General features: G+C 40.5%; 1 long non-coding RNA gene across 1 annotated transcript in view; it reads right to left on the bottom strand.

The window, feature by feature from the left end:
- Positions 1-10444: 10444 nt before the first annotated feature.
- Positions 10445-18095, bottom strand: part of LOC111559444 — a 370022-nt gene continuing 362371 nt past the window's right edge. Inside the window, exons 7-9 of the long non-coding RNA XR_006593914.1 lie at positions 17539-17689; positions 13115-13185; positions 10445-10630 (exon numbers count right to left, since the gene is read on the bottom strand). This is a non-coding gene — a long non-coding RNA (uncharacterized LOC111559444). The remainder of the gene's footprint in view (positions 10631-13114; positions 13186-17538; positions 17690-18095) is intronic.

Below are 18095 nucleotides of genomic sequence, written 5' to 3'. Positions count from 1 at the left end.
TGATTGAATTTGCTGCATGAGGAGCCCCAAGAGTTTCTTTTAAAAGGTGCATTGATTCCCTCAGGTTATGCTCAAACACTATATGAAACACTTTGAAATGCACACTGTTCTCTTTGGTCCTTCAATTTTATATGGTCGTAAAAAACTGCACTGTGTTTGTTTCAATTTTTCAACATGAAATGGTAAGCTGGACTTTAAAAACATGAATTGTGCTCCCCAGGAAGGAACTATAAAGCCCCACTGAGATTTAAACATAGAAGATGGAACTATTTGCTAGGTTTTTGGGTTTGAATTCTAGGTATCTACAGAAGTTCTGACAGTTTGACAAAAGCATAATTTGCAGGAGTTAGAAAGCTTTTGACCTACAGGATCATATTCAAGGCCATAAATACAGTGTTTTAGGTCTCAGACAAAGAGAAAAAGGAGAAAGGCTCTCATATCCTATTTTCACATTCCATTCTCCACCATCAGTGGGTAGCACTCACCATGTTTTTCCTCCATAGCGTTCTAAGAATGCTAAAGCTTTCCTGAGAGTGTTCAGGAAAGTGAGACTTCTGTCTGAGATTGACTAAGAGGCAAAGAAAAAGGAAATCCCATGAGATTTAGTTTTAGTCATAAAGTTTAGGTCCATCTCAATATCAGAATCAATAGCATCACAACAGCTAATTAATAAGGCAGTTGTCAAAACAAAGTCTAAATAAATGGCTACAAGGCAGTCGACAGGGTATAACAAACTATCATAATGGATTGTTCCACTCTAATTTCAGCATAGCGACCAACATGCTTGCCAACTATAGCAATTTTTTCTTATTGCAATGAGTTTATTTGGGTGTATCCCTTCTTGATATTCCATTTTTTTCCCTTGATGTTCTACCAGTTTGTTAGCTGAGTCAAATCTACTACTGTCATAAGCATCATTCTGGCAGGCTGCTGTATGTGTAGTTACCAAGAGGGCCCATCCTATTCAGGGCTCCATTCAGTAGGGGCCAAGCAGTGCCCACAGCCTCAGAGGAAGACCATCCTTCAGCAGGACATCTTGTCTCCAATGGCATGAGTCAAGGGGGAACTCAATAATTCTTCCTTCTAGCAAGGCCCCCTTTATCACTCTTTCTCCTCAATGCTAGCAATCTCTTCATCCTTCTGCCTTGGGACCACTAGGGCTAATGAGTATGACTCTTGCTGGGTTCAGGTTGACCATCCTGGGATGTTTAGGATTTTCACGTTGTTGCTCATCATCAGATTCTATCCCCATTGCCTGTTGTGACTCTAATCTTTCCTGCCCCATCTCCTAAAACCCTTTCATGGAGCTCTAGGTCAATCATCAGCAAGCACATATTCTCAGGCTCATCAGCAAATGTTTGCTCCTTTTTTGCTCAAAAATCTACTCTCTGCTGATGGCACTACTTTTCCTGAAGCAATTTCAAGGGAGTGGTTTATTTTTCTCCTACAATTTTCCTGTCAAGGCATCTGGAGGCATAATAGTTGTCTTACTGCTCTGCAATGCCACTTTCAGACCATTCTTCCCTGAACATTCCTCCTTATTTTACATCCACTGTCAGATTACCCTCCCTCTTTCTTTGGAAAATTTTTCTCCTGGTATATTTCACTTCCTTTGACACTATTGATAAGGTAATTCTTTTTTTTTATAGGTTTATTTATTTATTTTTGAGAGAGACAGAGAGAGAGAGAGTGCACACACATGTGCACACAAACAGGAGAGAGGCACAGAGAGAATCCCAAGCAGGCTCCACGCTGTCAGTGCAGAGACTGATGTGGGGCTCCACTCACGAATCTTGAGATCATGACCTGAACCAAAATCAAGAGTTGGACGCTTAACTGATGGAGCCACCCAGGCATCCCAGATGATTCTAGATAATTTCTGTAGCCACACATAAGATCTTTCCAATGTCCTCATCTTAACTTCTTGACCTTCTCTGCTCCAGTGATTTTGTCCAACACTCTATCTCAGGCACTCTATTATCACTGCCATATGCTTGACCAGGACACTTACCAATAATGGCATCAAACTCCATTCTATTTTTCAATTCCCTTCTTGTAGTACTTAAGCTCCAACAACACTTCAGCCCCTCCAGAATATCTAATGCCTCGATCCATCAATTTGGCATTGTTCTTCCCTGCCTTCCCAAGCCCTCTCCTCCTGCTACATTCCACTCACATTTCATGGTCAGTTACTATTACCTTTTATAATTAGTCTATTATTATAGTCATTCTCTTCAAATATATCACCCCTCTCTACTCTCTTTGCAAAACCACATCCCTGGTTAAGTCTACCTCTTTAAGTACTTGATGCCTCCACCAGTACTGCTGAACTTGGCTGGAGAAGACACAAAATACCCTGACTGATCTCATTTTAAATTCATCAATTACCTCAAGTTGGCCCTTGTTGCTGCTGGCCAAACATAGTATATACCCTTAACCCCTTCTTTCTTAGTCTCTAGTCAGTGCCTCTCAAACTTTAATAGGCAAAAATAAAATCAACTGAAGACCTTATTGAGATACCCATTCTAATTTTGTAGGTGTGTAGTGGAACCTGAGAATCTGAATTTCTAGTAGCCTCCTAGATAATAATGTTGCTGGTATATCAAGAAGTTGATATGGAACTTCTGTGGAACGCCTGGGTGGCTCAGTGAGTTCAGCGTCCAAGTTCGGCTTAGGTCATGATCTCACAGTTCGTGAGTTCAAGCCCCCGGTAGGGCTCTCTGCAGATAGCTCAGAGCCTGGAGCCTGCTTTAGATTCTCTGTCTCCCTCCCTTCCTGCCCCTCCCCTGCTCACATTCTGTCTTTCTCTCTCTCAAAAATATATATGTTAAAAAAATTTTTAAAAGAAGGAATGGCCCAATAATGATTATAGATCCTTCTTTCCTTTCTCAAAATTCCATTATGTCTTCCCCATGATCACTCTCAACCTTTGACTGACCTTGCCTCCTACTTTACTAGAAAATTGAAGAAATCACAGTAGAAATCCTGTAAGCATTGCTCATCATACTTTCCTACAGTCCTGCAATTGGGGTCATGCACTTACCTTATCTCCCATTAGTAAGGAGGGACTATTCAGGGTCCTCACCAATGTCAAACCCTCCACTTTATACACTAAATCTAGATCCCATTCTTTCTATTCTGCTCTCTCAGGTTGCCCTGGAAATTCTCCCCTCTCAGTTTTAAAATTATTTTTAAAATATCTATTGGACCATTCCCACAATCATATAGATACACTGCCATTTATCCTTTATTAAAGGAAATTCTCTCTCTGGACCTCACTTCCCCCTGAAACTATCACCTAATGTTTTTTTCCTTGAAAAGATAACTATATGCCTTGTGACCAATTATTCTACACCCATCTCTCTTTCCACTACTACAGTCAGGTTTTCACTCCATCACTCCACCATAACTGGCCTCTGAATGCTAACAATGACCCCATAGTTACTAAATCCAAGGTCATCTCTCAGTCTACCTATTATTCGCCACAATTGATCTCTCTCCTTGAAAAGTTTATTTATAATTTTGCTTCCAAGACAGCTCACTTTTATAACTTACCTCCTACCTTTCCAATCACTTATTTTCAGTCTCTTAGACTGGCTCTCCTTCATTTCCAACTCTTGCATGTAGTAAGAATCCAGTGCACAATCCTAGGACCTTTCTGTGCAATCTCCAGTCACTCCTAGGTGCTCTCACCGAGTAACATCCTTTTGAATACTTATCTCTGTCCTGATGTCTCCTCAATTTCTACCTTCTTCACAACCTCTCACCAGAAATCTGCATTTGTATGTCCCACTATTTGTCACCCCCACTTGAATACCTAAAAGGTGACCTGAATATTAGTGTAACTAAAACTGAGTTCATTATTTCTTCTTCTCAAACTACCTTTCCCCCTATCAAAACTTCTTTACCTACAGATATTTTCCTGACAGTTAATATGTATTCTTTTTTTTTTTTTTTTGAGGGGGGAAGAGAGACAGAGAGAAAGAAAGAGAGAGAGAGGGAATGAGAGCATCTCAAGCAGGCTCCACACCGAGCAAGGAGCCTGACATGGGCCTTAATCTCATAACCATGAGATCATGATGGGAGCTGAAATCAAGAGTCAGATGCTTAACGAAATAATCCAGCCAGGTGCCCCAATATCTATTCTTTAAAAAAATTTTTTTGATGTTTATTTATTTTTGAGAGACAGAGAGGGACAGAGTGCGAGCAGGGGAGGGGCAGAGAGAGAGAGACAGACACAGAATCTGAAGCTGGCTCTAGGCTCTGAGCTGGCAGCACAGAGCCTGACAGGAGCTCGAACACAGTAAACATGAAATCATGACCTGAGCCAAAGTCGGACGCTTAACCACCTGAGGCCACCCAGGCGCCCCCACCCCATATCTATTCTTTTAGTTCAGGCCCCAAACTTGGATACCTTCCTGAACTCTCCTCTTAGTTTTACACTCCATATTCAGCCTATCAGCAAATGCTCTCAATTCTAATTTTAGAACATAATTCAGAATTCATCCCATTCTCACTGTTCCTACAACCATCATCCTGAACCAAACCACTATGCCAAGATTCTTACAATGATCTAGTTAATCTCCTTGCCTCCACCTTGGCCAAATTTGTTTGACATAGTAGCCAGAGTGATCTCCTTAAAAAGTTAAGTCAGATTCAGGTGCCTCAGTGGCTCAGTCTGTTAAGCATCCAACTTTGGCTCAGGACATGATCTCACTGTTCACGGGTTTGAGCCCCACATTGGGCTCTGTGCTGACAGCTCAGAGCCTGGAGCCTGCTTACAGATTCTGTGTCTCCCTCTCTCTCTGCCCCTCTTCTGCTTGCACTCTGTCTTTCTCTGTCTCAAAAATAAATAAACATTAAATTTTTTTTTAAAGTTAAGTCAGATTCAGGGGGCGCCAGTCGCTTGTGGGTTTGAGACCCGCATGAGGCTCTGTGCTGACAGCTCAGAGCCTGGAGCCTGCTTCAGATTCTGTCTCCCCCTCTCTCTGCCCCTGCCTCATGTACGTGCACTCTCTCTCTCTCTCTCTCTCTCTCTCTCCCCCCTAAAAAAAATAAAAAAACACAAAACATTGTTTTAAAGTAAGTCAGATTTTGTCAACTCTTTGCTTAAGCTCTTCCAGAGTTCTCACTGCAACCAGACTGAGGGTTGTATAATCTCAAGGTTCTACTTGTCCTCACCCTTGTTATATTGCTAATATCATTGTCTTGCATTCTTTCTGTCTTGCCTTCTATTCCAACCATGTCAGCTCTTTGATGTCAAGGGCAGCTTAGGACCTAGACACCTGTCTCCTCCAACGTGGAATGAGTTTCTTGAACCATCTGTCTGGCTCATTCTCTCACTTCCTTCTCAACTTGCTCACAATTCCTAGTCTCATTAAGGCATTTCAGGACTACCTTTACTAAAATTTCCTCCAACATGCCCTGATTTAAGCTCTTTATCTGAACTTATCACTATCACACATCTTTTATTTGTATATTGTCTCTTCTACTGGAATGGAAGCTCAGTGACAGTAGTGATTGCTGTTGTTGTTTTCTGTGTATTATTGCTACCCTAGTACTTAGATCACACTCTGACATAGTGTAGAGAACTAAAAAGTATTTGATGAATCAACAAATCACCTTGAAACTTATGTAAAAAGAAGTAAGATAAATAACTTATTTTTTGCATCTATCTTGTTTTGGGGGGCACTCTAGACAAATGCCAATAAGGTGTTAAGGAGAAAAAGATAGGGTTGTCACTTGGACTTCAGCTGTTTATCTCATGCTAACTTGAATACCCTCCTTGCTTTCTCTTCTATTCCTTTTTGTTTTTTTCCCCCTAGAAAACAAAATGGTGGACAAGGTGTAGCAGCCATGTTCAGCTTTGCTGAGGATGGGAAAATTGTACACAGAAATGAATTTGCTTCAAACCCAAGTCTCTAGGTGTTACAAGAACCTGTTGACATTATTACAGTAAAGCTACAAAAACTTGAAATCATCCTCTCCTTCCTGCAGCCCTCATGCCTGTATCAACCTCACCAGTATCAATCAGAGACATCTGCTCTAATATTTTACCTCTTACTCAAGGTTCTCTGGCTATGACCCTCATTCCAGTAGGAAGAACAAATGTCAGAAGCATGGGTTTTTACATTTGTGTAAACTCTTCTATTGTCAACATTTTACACAAAAAACTTTATTTGCTGAGAGAATTATTCACATGTCCTAATGAGCTTCTTTATCACTCTCAATCTTACAAACCTTTCCAAATGATAAATTTGTTGGAACTTGCTCCAGTTATAGTTCTCATTCACTTTTTCTTTCTGGCTCACTTCCTAGCATTCCCATTATACCTTGCTAAGGAGACCACAGGGTTCCCAAATTGCTGCTGAGTGCGTAGTGTTTGTCTAATAAATATCATTTGAGGGCTTGAAGTGTGCACTGAATCATGGGATCTCAGGTTGTAAAAAACATCAAATCATCTAACTCTGACACTCAACCATGGTTTAATTTTTTTCTCTAATGTTCCCTTCTGAACACCTCCTGTGATGGAGTGCATACTGCCTCTTGAAGAAATGCAAAGATAGGCCTGTTACAGAAGTCTTCTATCTTCAGCGGTGACCTCTGTTCCTTTCGTTTATAACATTCGTCCTGGTTTAGCTGCCTGGTAGTATAGCACAAGAGAAAAAGACTTGGCTTCAGAACGAGGTGGCCTGGAGTCTAACTGAATGATTTGAAAGTTTGTTTTGGACTCTACACTTACCTATTGAGTTTCACTTTCTGAGTCTATTCAATGAACTGAAGTGGACTAACTGCTTCAACAATAGACTTCAATGTGTCTAATGGCTCAAACTCATTAGAAACTGAATTTTTACTACATAACTGTACCGAGTGAATTAACAAATTGGTGGAGCAGCCCTTCTACACACGGTCAGTTAGGGACCCAGGTGGATGGAGGCTCCGTCATAATTATGATTAGGTTGTCTTGTATCTCTCTTTTTTTAACGTTTACTCATTTTCGAGAGACAGAGAGAGACACAGAGTGAGCAGAGGAGGGGTAGAGAGAGACAGAGACACAGAATCTGAAGCAGGCTCCAACCTCTGAGCTGTCAGCACAGAGCCCGATGCGGGGCTCGAACCTACAAACCGTGAGATCATGACCTGAGCCAAAGTCAGACACGTAATTGACTGAGCCACTCACGCGCCCCAAGTTTTTGTAACTCTATTACAGCTAACCAGAAGGGGAAAAGCACACAGAAGAATTCACACAGGGCATTGTGCATGAATGTGTGTGTGTGTGTGTGTGTGTGTGTGTGTGTGTGTAAGTACAGAAGCACCTTCCAATTCTTCCACTAATATTCCATTGACCGGAGAGCCCAGTCAGAGGGCCATGTCTAACTTCAGCTAGGGCTAGGAAATGTAGTCCCTGGCTGGCAGTCACTTCTTAGTGGTAACACTACAGAAAAGGGAAACATGAACTTTATTGTTCTCTGCCACCACTGTCAAATAGGACGGTCATAACTCACAGGGTTGAGAACACATACACATGTTGGTGTTTTGTAAAATGGCACTTATTATTTTGTGTACACTGCATAAAAACAGATGTGCTCCTTTTGTCCTCTGTGTAGCAGTATCACAATGCTTAAAGTCAACCGTCGTATGTCATTTGAGTATCCTTTTCTCCTTGTTAAATAATTCCCCATTCATTTTACTATTCCCCACAGGTCATCTTTTCAAACCCTTTAACGTCTATGCTTTCTTTCTTTGCACATGATTCAAATGTGGCATTCGCACCTGGATGTAATACTCCAGGTAGAGTGTGAGCAGCATAGAGAAGAGACAAGCTGTTTTTTTTCCCTTGTTCAAGATTCTGTGTCTCTTTTAATGCTGTTAATGATAGAGAGAGCTTTGCAGGAAGCCTTATCATAGTGTTGATTTATATTGACCTTGCAGTTGAATAAAACCCTTAAGTATTGCACTGTTATATGTTGCTTTGCATTTCAAAGATGTTTTACTTCCTTTTGTCTGAAAAAAATATCTGATTTTCACGTCAATATGAAAAGCACTAAATGATCAAGAGAATTTGGGGCTTATCCAATGGAAAAAGCTTTGATGAAAATGTACAGCCATACATCACAGTAAGTCCTTGTTTTTATTGAGCTGACTTCTTATTTTTGTCATTGTTTTAATTGTTTAATTAGATGTTACCTTAATACAATATCATTTTACAATAATCAAACAATATAGGTAAAGTGAATGCCCTCTGACTCCCTCACCAATAGAATTATGCTCCAACTTACATATGCACATAAGGATTATTTAGTTTTGTCTACAAAGATTTCAGACATAAATTATATTATACTGTGCATAAATATTTGCAACACATTTTCACTTGTCAATGTGTTTTTAACGTTTGTGCATGCCAGTGCATAAAAATCTACCTACTGCTTTCTTTATGAATAGTTGTTATTTGGATATGGATAGTCAATTTAACAAGTAGTTTGTTAAGAGGTATTTAAATTTCCTCTGATTTTTTTCCATTATTATAAATGATACTGCAGTAAAACTTTTGAACTTATCTCTTTGTACACCTCCGTAATTTCCCTTTACATTTAAAAGTGTCCATTGCTGGACCATGCTAGTGGCACATTTTTAATTTTAAGAGATGTAGAAACATTAAAAATTTTTTTAATGTTTATTTATTTTTGAGAGAGAAAGAGAGACAGAGCTCAAGTGGGGGAGGGGCAGAGAGCGGAGACACAGAATTCGAAGCAGGCTCCAGGTTCTACGCTGTCAGCACAGAGCCCGATGTGGTGCTTGAACTCCCAGTCATCAGATCACATCATGAGATCATGATCTGAGACAAAGTCAGACGCTTAACCAACTGAGTCACCCAGGTGACCCAAAACATTTTTTTTTTCTGAAGAGAAACATTTTTTTTCCAACCCCACACTCCCAACAAAAATGGAAAGTACCTGTTTTCCCCACAGCTCTGCCAATTTAAGGTCTGATGTCTCTTTTTCATGCAGTTAATGACTGAGATAGTCTTTCAGGCAGCCTCACCACACTGTTAATTTTTATTACCAGTCTTCTAATTTTTCCAGTTTTGTGAAAAAAGTCATAAAGCTAATTTACATTTCTCTGGTGAGCACTGATTAAGCATCCTTACAAATGTGTACTGCCCCCTGGTTGGTTCTTCCTTGTGTGGAACAAGACAGTACTTCCATGTGTGTTCTTGGCCTTTTGAGTTTATCCTTTTACCGAACTTTGATCACTGAGGGAGGATCTGGTCTCTACCTTGCCATCATAGTCTCTGCAGGGCCTAATGCTGCATCATCCATTCAGCAGGTGCTCCCCGACTCAGCAGGGGGCTCGAGTCCTGATTTCTCCCTTCTTCTCACTCCCCATGTCTAATTTCCCAGCAAATTCACTCAGTTCCACTGTCAAAATGTATCCCAATTTATTGTATGCTTACTATTTCTCTCCTTCCCAAAGAATTTAATTTCCACATGAATAAGGATTCCATCACTTATGCTTGTGCACTTATTCCCAGGAATCAGTGAGCATTCTTACGCTCTTGGTGACATATCTTCTGTCCTTGGGTTGGTTTTTCTACTTCTACCCCAAGTCTGGAGAGAAGAAGCTCTTGAATCCAACTTTTGAAGACAATATCGACAAAGAAATCAGTGAATTGTCTCTCTTTTGGCTTCCAGAAAAATCGTTCTCAAGGTTTATCTGAGCCATAACACCCATTAGGACCACATTCCCATGTGTGGCTCTATGAAAAGGAAAGTAATATCCCTGCCCAAAATGACCATGTCCCAATCCCCAGTACCTGTGAATAAGTTACCATATATGGCACATGGAACTTAGCAAACATGTTGAAATTAAAGATCCTGAGCTGAGGAGATTCTCCTGGATTATCCACGTGAATCCAACGTAATCACAGGGTCTCATAAGAGGCAGGTGTCAGAATCAAAAGGAGATGTGATGACACAGGTAAGGTTGGAGTCATTGTGGAAAGAAGCCATGAACCAAGGGATGCAGGGAGCCTTTAGAAGCAGAAAGACAAGGCAACAGATTCTCCCCTAGAACTTCCAGAAGAAACACAGCTCTGCCAACTCATTTTAGACTTTTGCTCTCTAGAGCAGTGATAATACATTTGTGTTGTTTTAAACCAATACATTTATGGTAATTTGCTACAGCAAAAATAGGAAACTAATATAGACATTAAAAAACAATTCACATCCCAGTCTGCTGTAGAGATAAGGGAGGCTGAGGATTTTTTAAAAATCTCCAATTTATTTTTTAATATTCTTACTCTTTGGCATCAGCTGATCCTTACCTACCTTACAGCAGTAAGAGTGAGAACTGTTAATTCAGAGGGGCTTGATATCTATGCCACAAAGTGAGGTAACAGTGCATATATTAGTCAGCATTCTCCAAAGAAACAGAACCAACAAGATGTGTACAAAGACAGTTTTATTTAAGGAATTGGCTTATGCAATTGTGGGGTTCCAAGTACAAAGTGTGAAGAGTAGGTGGGCAACTGGAGATCTGGGGAAGAGTTGCAGTCCAAGCCCAAAAGTGTTCTGCTAGCAGAATTCCGTTTTGCTCGCGGAGGTCATTGTTTGTTCTCTTGGGCCTTCACCTGAATAGACAAGGCCCACTCACATTAGGGAGGGTCATCTGCTTTACTCAAAGATCACCATTTTAAATGTCAATCTCATCCAAAAAGTACCTTCACGGAAGCATCCAGAATAATGTTTGACCAAATAACTTATATTATACTAGCTTTTCCTCTCACTTGCTAAAGTCTAAGCCCTATCACCTCTTTATCCAATCACTTGTTAAACTTCATTTGGTTTGAAACAACAAAAATTAGTTCTTCTCTGGGCGCCTCAGCCAGTTAAGTGTCCAACTTCAGCTCAGGTCATGATCTTTTGGTCCGTGAGTTCGAGCCCTACGTTGGGCTCTGTGCTGACAGCTTGGAGCCTGGAGCCTGCTTCAGATCTGTGTCTCCCTCACTCTCTCCCCCTCCCCCACTCATGCTCTGTCACTGTGTCTCTGTCTCTCTTCAAAATAAATAAACATAAAAAAAAAGAAATTTGTTCTTTTCAGCAGAAAGTATTAAGAGAATACTAACATTGTATTGGGAATCAAAAGAATCACCAGGCAAAGCATCTTCAGTAAGAGCAAGAACTGAAGCACAACCACACAATTTCAGGGCCAATTCTCTGGACTGTCTCTAGAACTGGGATAATTAGGTGAGGAGTATTTTGTGACTTTCAATCTGTCTCTTCATTCAATATTTTATGGGTTTTTTTTAAGCTTATTGATTTATTTTGAGAGAGAGAGAGAGCACGCGTGCTCATGAGTAGGGGAGAGAGAGAGAGAGAGAGAGAGAGAGAGAGAGAGAGAATCTGAAGCAGGCTCTGTGCTGTCAGTGCACAGCCTGAAGCAGGGCTTGAACTCAAGAACTGTGAGATCATGACTGAACCACAATGAAGAGTCAGAGGCTTACCCCACTGAGCCACCCAGGCACCCCCCCCCCCATTCAATATTTTAAATTAGATCAAATTTAATTTTAGAGTAAGGCAAATTTTAGTGTCTGCCTGAATAAGTTATCAAACCTAGAAAACAGACTACAAGAAGAAGGAAGAGGCTCACATAGGAGAGAGATAGCCACCGAGAGCCCAGACATGGGTACCAGGGCTACACAAAGGGTAGTTGCTGGGAGATCGGCAGCCCCTGGTAATTGGGAGCTGTGCCACCTGAAATAGGTTTGGTGGCTGCCAGAGCCGGGCACAGATGCTCGCCACTTTTTAGTAATGACCTTGGAATGTCTGCAATGCCAGGTATTTGCCATGCCAATGATGAATTGTCGCATCATCTGAGTTGTCAAAGGTGAATGATGTTCTGTTCACAGCACATGGGGAGAATGCCTCTTCCTACTTGAAGAGTTTCACTCCATATAAACTGTCTCCAAGACCTGCTGCTTCTCCAAATATCCTGTAGGATCTGTTCATTTTTCCTTAGAGCTCCCCTGACCCTCCTTCCATGTGACTTACACAAGAGGTCAAAGAGGAAGAGCCAGCAGAGAAATCTAAGCACAGCTCCTGTACTGGTTTCACACTCATATGCTTTCTCAAGAGAGCAAAACTGTTTTTTGGTTGATGTTTTTGTTTTGTTTTGTTTTGTTTTGTTTTGTTTTGTTTTGTTTTGTTTTATTTTATTTTGAAACTGGCTCCAGAATGTCATGGCTGCCACAGGCTTCTCTTATTATGACTTCTATTGAAGCAGGCACCAGGTCTCTTAGGCAAACAGACTCCAGGGAGAACGGCCCCACCATTCAGCAGTCATGCTCAGACATGCCTGAACCCTGGTGATAGGCGCAGTGTCGATGTCCCTCGTCCCTCCTGGTAATGCTTCACCCTCCCATCATGCTGCTCATTTTACAACATAGTCCCCATATGTTATCTCATCTGATTGTCAATGTGACTCTCAGAAGGAGGCAGGATAGATAGTTTTAATTCCATTTTACAGACTCAAACCCTGTCTTATCCAAGTTCACACAGCCAGTAAATATGTTAGATCAGGCTCCTTTAACTTCAATCCAGCGCTCTTTTTATTCCCTTCTCCTGTCTCCTTTAAAGGGGGGCATGAATTAATTTATTTCCACATGAGAATTTATCAGGACAATGAGCAACCAGAGGACAAACAATGAGGATTTGCTATTTATTATGCAGAGAAGTAGGACATTTTGCTTAGTGAACAGCAGGATTTCACTTGTTGCTCATTTCAATACCATGGTGAATATTCCATTTTTTCCTTTTTTCAAATTAAAAATAGGGGCATACATGTAAAGTAGGTGGCTTTACATGTGGGTGAGCCACTGGGTGGCTCAGTCTGTCAAGAGTCCAACTTCGGCTCAGGCCATGATCTCACGGTTGTGAGTTTGAGCCCCACGTCGGGCTCTGAGCTAACAGCTCAGAGCCTAGAGCCTGCTTCAGATTCTGTGTCTCCCTCTCTCCCTGCCCCTCCCCTGCTCACAATCTGTCTATCTGTCTGTCTCTCAAAAATAAACATCAAAAATTTTTTGATTAAAAATAATATTAAATAATGTATTCCTCACCGTTGTATATATAAGAGCAGCGAAGCATTTTAGGTTCTTACAATACAGTGTCAAGGCATCCTTAAGACCTGCTGAGGCACCAAAATAAAAACATTGGGTGTATATTTTACACACAAAAACAAAACTTTCCCAAAAAAGCCAAGAAAACTCAAATGGATACCGATAAAGCCTAATGAGTAACACAACCAAATTACATGCCTAGATATCCCCACAAACACAGTGCCAACAGACTAACTGGAGCCAACAATATTGTCTTTTTTAATGACCAGAAATGGTCTGAGGTAACAAGAAACTTCTGAAATTATTCCAAAGTGTATACGATTTACTTTTTCATTTCAAAGTATTCACAGAGAAGACATGACATTTTCCCATCTCTTTTCCAACCACAATTCATGTTGGAATCCTTTATTATATTTCATTAACAGCCCAGAGTCTCTTGGTTATTGAAACGATGAGGGGAAAGATAATAGGTGGTTTGCATTGCGTTTGAGTCTTGTTACTAACTTCACTTGGTGAAGACTGTGAGCCGTGGAGACGAAAATGCCTGGCATATAGGAGTCACTCAGTAGATAAAATTAAAAAAACAAAAAAAAAAACAAATCACATTCAAACATACAGACTTATGTTAACTTGTCTTATTTCAGCATCAAAATAAAGCTAACTTCGAAAATTCTATTTTAAACTGTGATAATTCTGAAGATTTCTTGTTATCTTAAAACCCTTTTCTCAGAATAGGATTTCTTGGACATTTCCACACAGCTTTTCTCAGTCCTGCCAGGACTGAGCACTCTCCCTACTCACACACCTTAATTTCCCAGTTAGTCTTTCTGATGTGTGCTTTACAAAGAATAGTACTCACATCTCTCCATGCACAGTTAGCTTATTTGGAAATATTTGATTTATTTTATTTTTTAATGTTTATTTATTTTTGAGACAGAGAGACAGAGCGTGAGCAGGGGAAGGGCAGAGAAAGAGAAAGAGAGAGAGAGAGAGAGAGAGAGAGAGAGAGAGAGAACTCGAAGCAGGCTCCAGGCTCTGAGCTCTCAGCACAGAGCCTGACACGGGGCTTGAGCTCATGAACCGCGAGATCATGACCCGAGATGAAGTCAGACGCTTAACTGACTGAGCCACCTGGGCGCCCCGGAAATCATTTGATTCAACACTAGTGCTACTAATAACAACAATACCAACAAAAACAGCACTTGTATTTAGGCAACGCTTTCTGTATACTAGAAGATATGCTCAACTTCTTTACGCCTGTCATTGCTTTTTGTCTCCATGTCAACCTTATGAGTTACGTTCAATTATCCCCTCTGGCCATCCCCTGCCCAAATACAAAAACTCAGACTTAGAGAAGTTATCTAATGCGTCCATGGGCACATAGAGAGTGAGTGATTGAACCCAGGCAATAAGGCTGTATTCTGTATACTCATATTGAATAGGCTGCACTTCAAAGTTTTAGTCTTTAAACTTACATCATTAGCATAGTTATAGGAATGATTTAACAGAGAAAACACAAAATTAAACCTCAAGATCCCTCATTATTCACTCCAGTGAAGGGGTAGACAATTTTCCTAGGTAGGGGTAACATTTTTTCTTTACAGCACCACTGGTCCTTCCCATGGATTAAGACAAAGTAAACCCAGTTCATTAAGAGGCAAGCCCAAAATTAATATTTGAATCCAAGCTTTATCGAGGCTGAGTTAGGTTCAGATAGGAAGAAGACAGTGTACAAGTAGGAAAACATCAAGTTTCAGGCCTGTCCCAAACCAGCTGTGTGGCGTTGAGCCAATCTACACCCTTCCAGGTTCTCAGGGTCCGATTCAATAAATAAAGATGGCTTACCTATCTCCCACGGCCTCTTCCAGCTGTGTGAGTCTCTGCTTCCGCCTGGTCAAGCTACTGGGTGCCCTTTCAGGGGGATATTTCTGACAGACATAGTGTAGGTCTTAAGCTTGTCTGTATCTTGCATTTTTACTCTGAAGTACCCCTCTGAAGTATTGGTTTTCAGGGCAGGGAGCAAGGGCTCATTTGCCCATCAGAGGACACTTGGTAAGGATTAGACACAGTTTTGATTGTCAGGGCTGGGGTGATGCCACTGGCGTCTAGTGGGTATAGGCCAGGGATACTGCTGCACATATATCCTACACTGCGCACAACAGGTCCCCAGAACAAAGAATCATCCAGCCCAAAATGTCAATAGTGCTGCCATTAGGAAACCCTGTGCTACATAGAATTTAATGCCTCTGTGCACTGCAGAATGCTAATCTCACATTGCTACATCTCATCAATGATAAATAAATCTAATGCCTCTATTTTTTTTCCAGTTCTGCTTTCTATTTGTGGGATGGTGCCAATAATGCTATATAATTTGAGACCCCCAACTGCCATAGCTAATGTGTATTGCTTGGTCATATAATTATCATTAAGAATAGAAGTGCAGAAGATGAACAAGTCTATTCCTGCCAATTTTATTTTTCCTTCCTAGTAAAAAGAGATAGTTACAACTCCCTTTGCACCTGCTGTTTTCCTAACCCTGAATGTATTTTTTTTAAATGTGAATTCATGGTCAAAAACTACTGAGGCTTAAACATATCCTGCTCAGAGAATTCAACACTGCAAGATATCACAATGGTGCTGCTCTTAATGATGCCCTGTTTTATCTACACAAAAATGAGAATCATGAGCATAAAATATCATTAAAACAAAATAACGTACATTTTTCAAAGTGTCTCCCCATTGCAAACTGGCAGCTAAAGGCCCACATGGTTACAAAGAGTAAGTATATTCTTCCTACATGAAACACATTTCAAACAAGGTTTATTGTGTCTTTGCCTATCATAAAATTCATGCAGATAAAATGGAGGCTACTTATCACTGTTAATAAAAATGAGCCTTTGGTAGACAGAAGCAAATGTCTGAAAAGTCATCAAAGATGTTCACAGAGGAAAAACATATTGAAAAAAGTCAGAGTCAACCAGTTGGGTCAAAAGTTGCCCTCAGCTATAAAATTTGAACCAGGGTCTATAATACAAACACGTTTCAGAGATTTCTGTGAAACTTTAAATTGGAAATCTAAAGTATTCCAACCTTCCTCCAACTCCAGAGAACTGTTCATCAGTCAGCCCCTTTGTTTTTGTTATGAATGACTATAGAGTCAGGCTATTTAAAGCAACTGATGCATTCAGTTGTCAGTTATAAATGTCTGTGGAGAGTACCACAAATGAACCACAATTTGATTTAAATCTTTTTCCTTCTTAACCAAAATGGCTGGGTTTGAAAGAATACAAAAAGTACATCTGTTATCGTGACAAAGGCTGGGGAAACAACAGAGACAAAGATTAGAAGGCAAAAACACCTGCAAATAGAAGTTAAAGATCTTTAAGAGAGAATTAGACAAATTCCCTCCTGCTCATTGCCTTTGCTAAGCCAAAGAAACTTGGGACTTAAATAGGAAAGAAGGCGCAGGCTGAATTAAGTATTCATGTATGTGATATCGATTACATGGTAGCCATAGTTTGTAAAGTAATTTTTTTAGTAATTGGTTCTATTTTTAATCTTGCAGTGAAACTATAGCTACTCTTAGTTGTAAATGGCTTTAAATAAAATTAAGGAGTTTTTCTCCACCACCTTTCCATCTGTTAATATATCCAACAAATGTTGATTGTCTACTACGTGAGAGATTCTTTCTCAAGAACAGGGCCTCGCAGTTAGCACAGCATGGGTGTTATTAGCTATCTGCCGCTGCATACCAAGTGACTCTCAAACTTAGCAGCTGAAAACAAAAAACGCAAATACAGGGGCTCCTGGGTGGCCCAGTCGGTTGAGCCTCCGACTTTGGCTAGGTCACGATCTTACAGTTCATGCGTTTGAGCTCCAGATCGGGCTCTGTTCTGTCAGCGCAGAGCCTGCTTCAGATCCTCTGCCCGCCTCCCCTCTCTCTGCCCCTACCCAACCTGTACTCTGTCTCTCCAAAACAGACATTTAAAAAACAAGCAAACAAATACAGTCCAAGCACATAATATACACCCAGGAAGTGTTTGTTGAATGAATAAGCGAATGACTAATTACATGAATAGACAGAAGAGCAGCTCTTGCAGTGCTGTTGAGGAAAAATGACGGAAATGTAGCCTGTAATGGTATGAAAGTGACACCACTTATTTGAAGCATGAGAAAGAAGAAATTTGGCATGCGTACACTTCACGTGCAGTCCCTAGAGAACCAGTTGTGGGGTTGACTCTAAGAATATTCCTGGATAGGAGATGTAGACATAAAAACCGGCTCTTATGATAAACAGCCAGGAGGTAGTCCGGCCTTGGTGCTACCTACGGGCTCTCTTAGAACCTTAGGATCTTTTGTCAAAGGAATTATTCCACAAATGTTTACTTTGTTGCTTCTGGAAATAGGTTTGGCTGCTCTCTTACCCGTTTTTTGTGCAACACTGGCCTTTGGCCAGGGGAGTTTATAATGACTGATTCTCTTCTTTAGCTCCACTTCTTTTCAGTTTCTTTTCCTTGTGTGGTTTTCACTTCTTCCCCAAATGATGATCTCCTCGTTGACATTTTCCTCTCGCTGCTTTCAAATTTGAATTTAAGAAAGAGATATAATAAATACTCCCTACAAAGCGTGTTCACCTCGTCAGAGGAAATAGTGTCATGGAAACATAACAAATGCACAAAACGAATGAACTTGATGCAGTTGCACATCAGATATATTAGTATCATTTATTTTAGATTTTCACCATCTAAGCGATAAAGGTCACTGAAGGGTGGATATGAAGACAATTAAGGTCACTAGGATTTCCTAGGGATTATTAGCTTTCCTTAAAATGGCACCAGACGTAATATCGGGCTAGGACTGCAGAGTGGGGAGAGCTATTTTTAATTATTAAAAGTAATTTCACATGTGATTTAACAGTCATAATTGGAATTTTGAGTTATGCTTTCCTTAGTAACAACCCATTTCCTTTGTTTGGATAAAC

Source organism: Felis catus, chromosome A2, assembly GCF_018350175.1.
Source record: "Felis catus isolate Fca126 chromosome A2, F.catus_Fca126_mat1.0, whole genome shotgun sequence".
NCBI lineage: Eukaryota > Metazoa > Chordata > Mammalia > Carnivora > Felidae > Felis > Felis catus.
The sequence above is the reverse complement of the archived record's forward strand: the minus strand, read 5'-3'. Positions and strand labels throughout refer to the sequence as shown.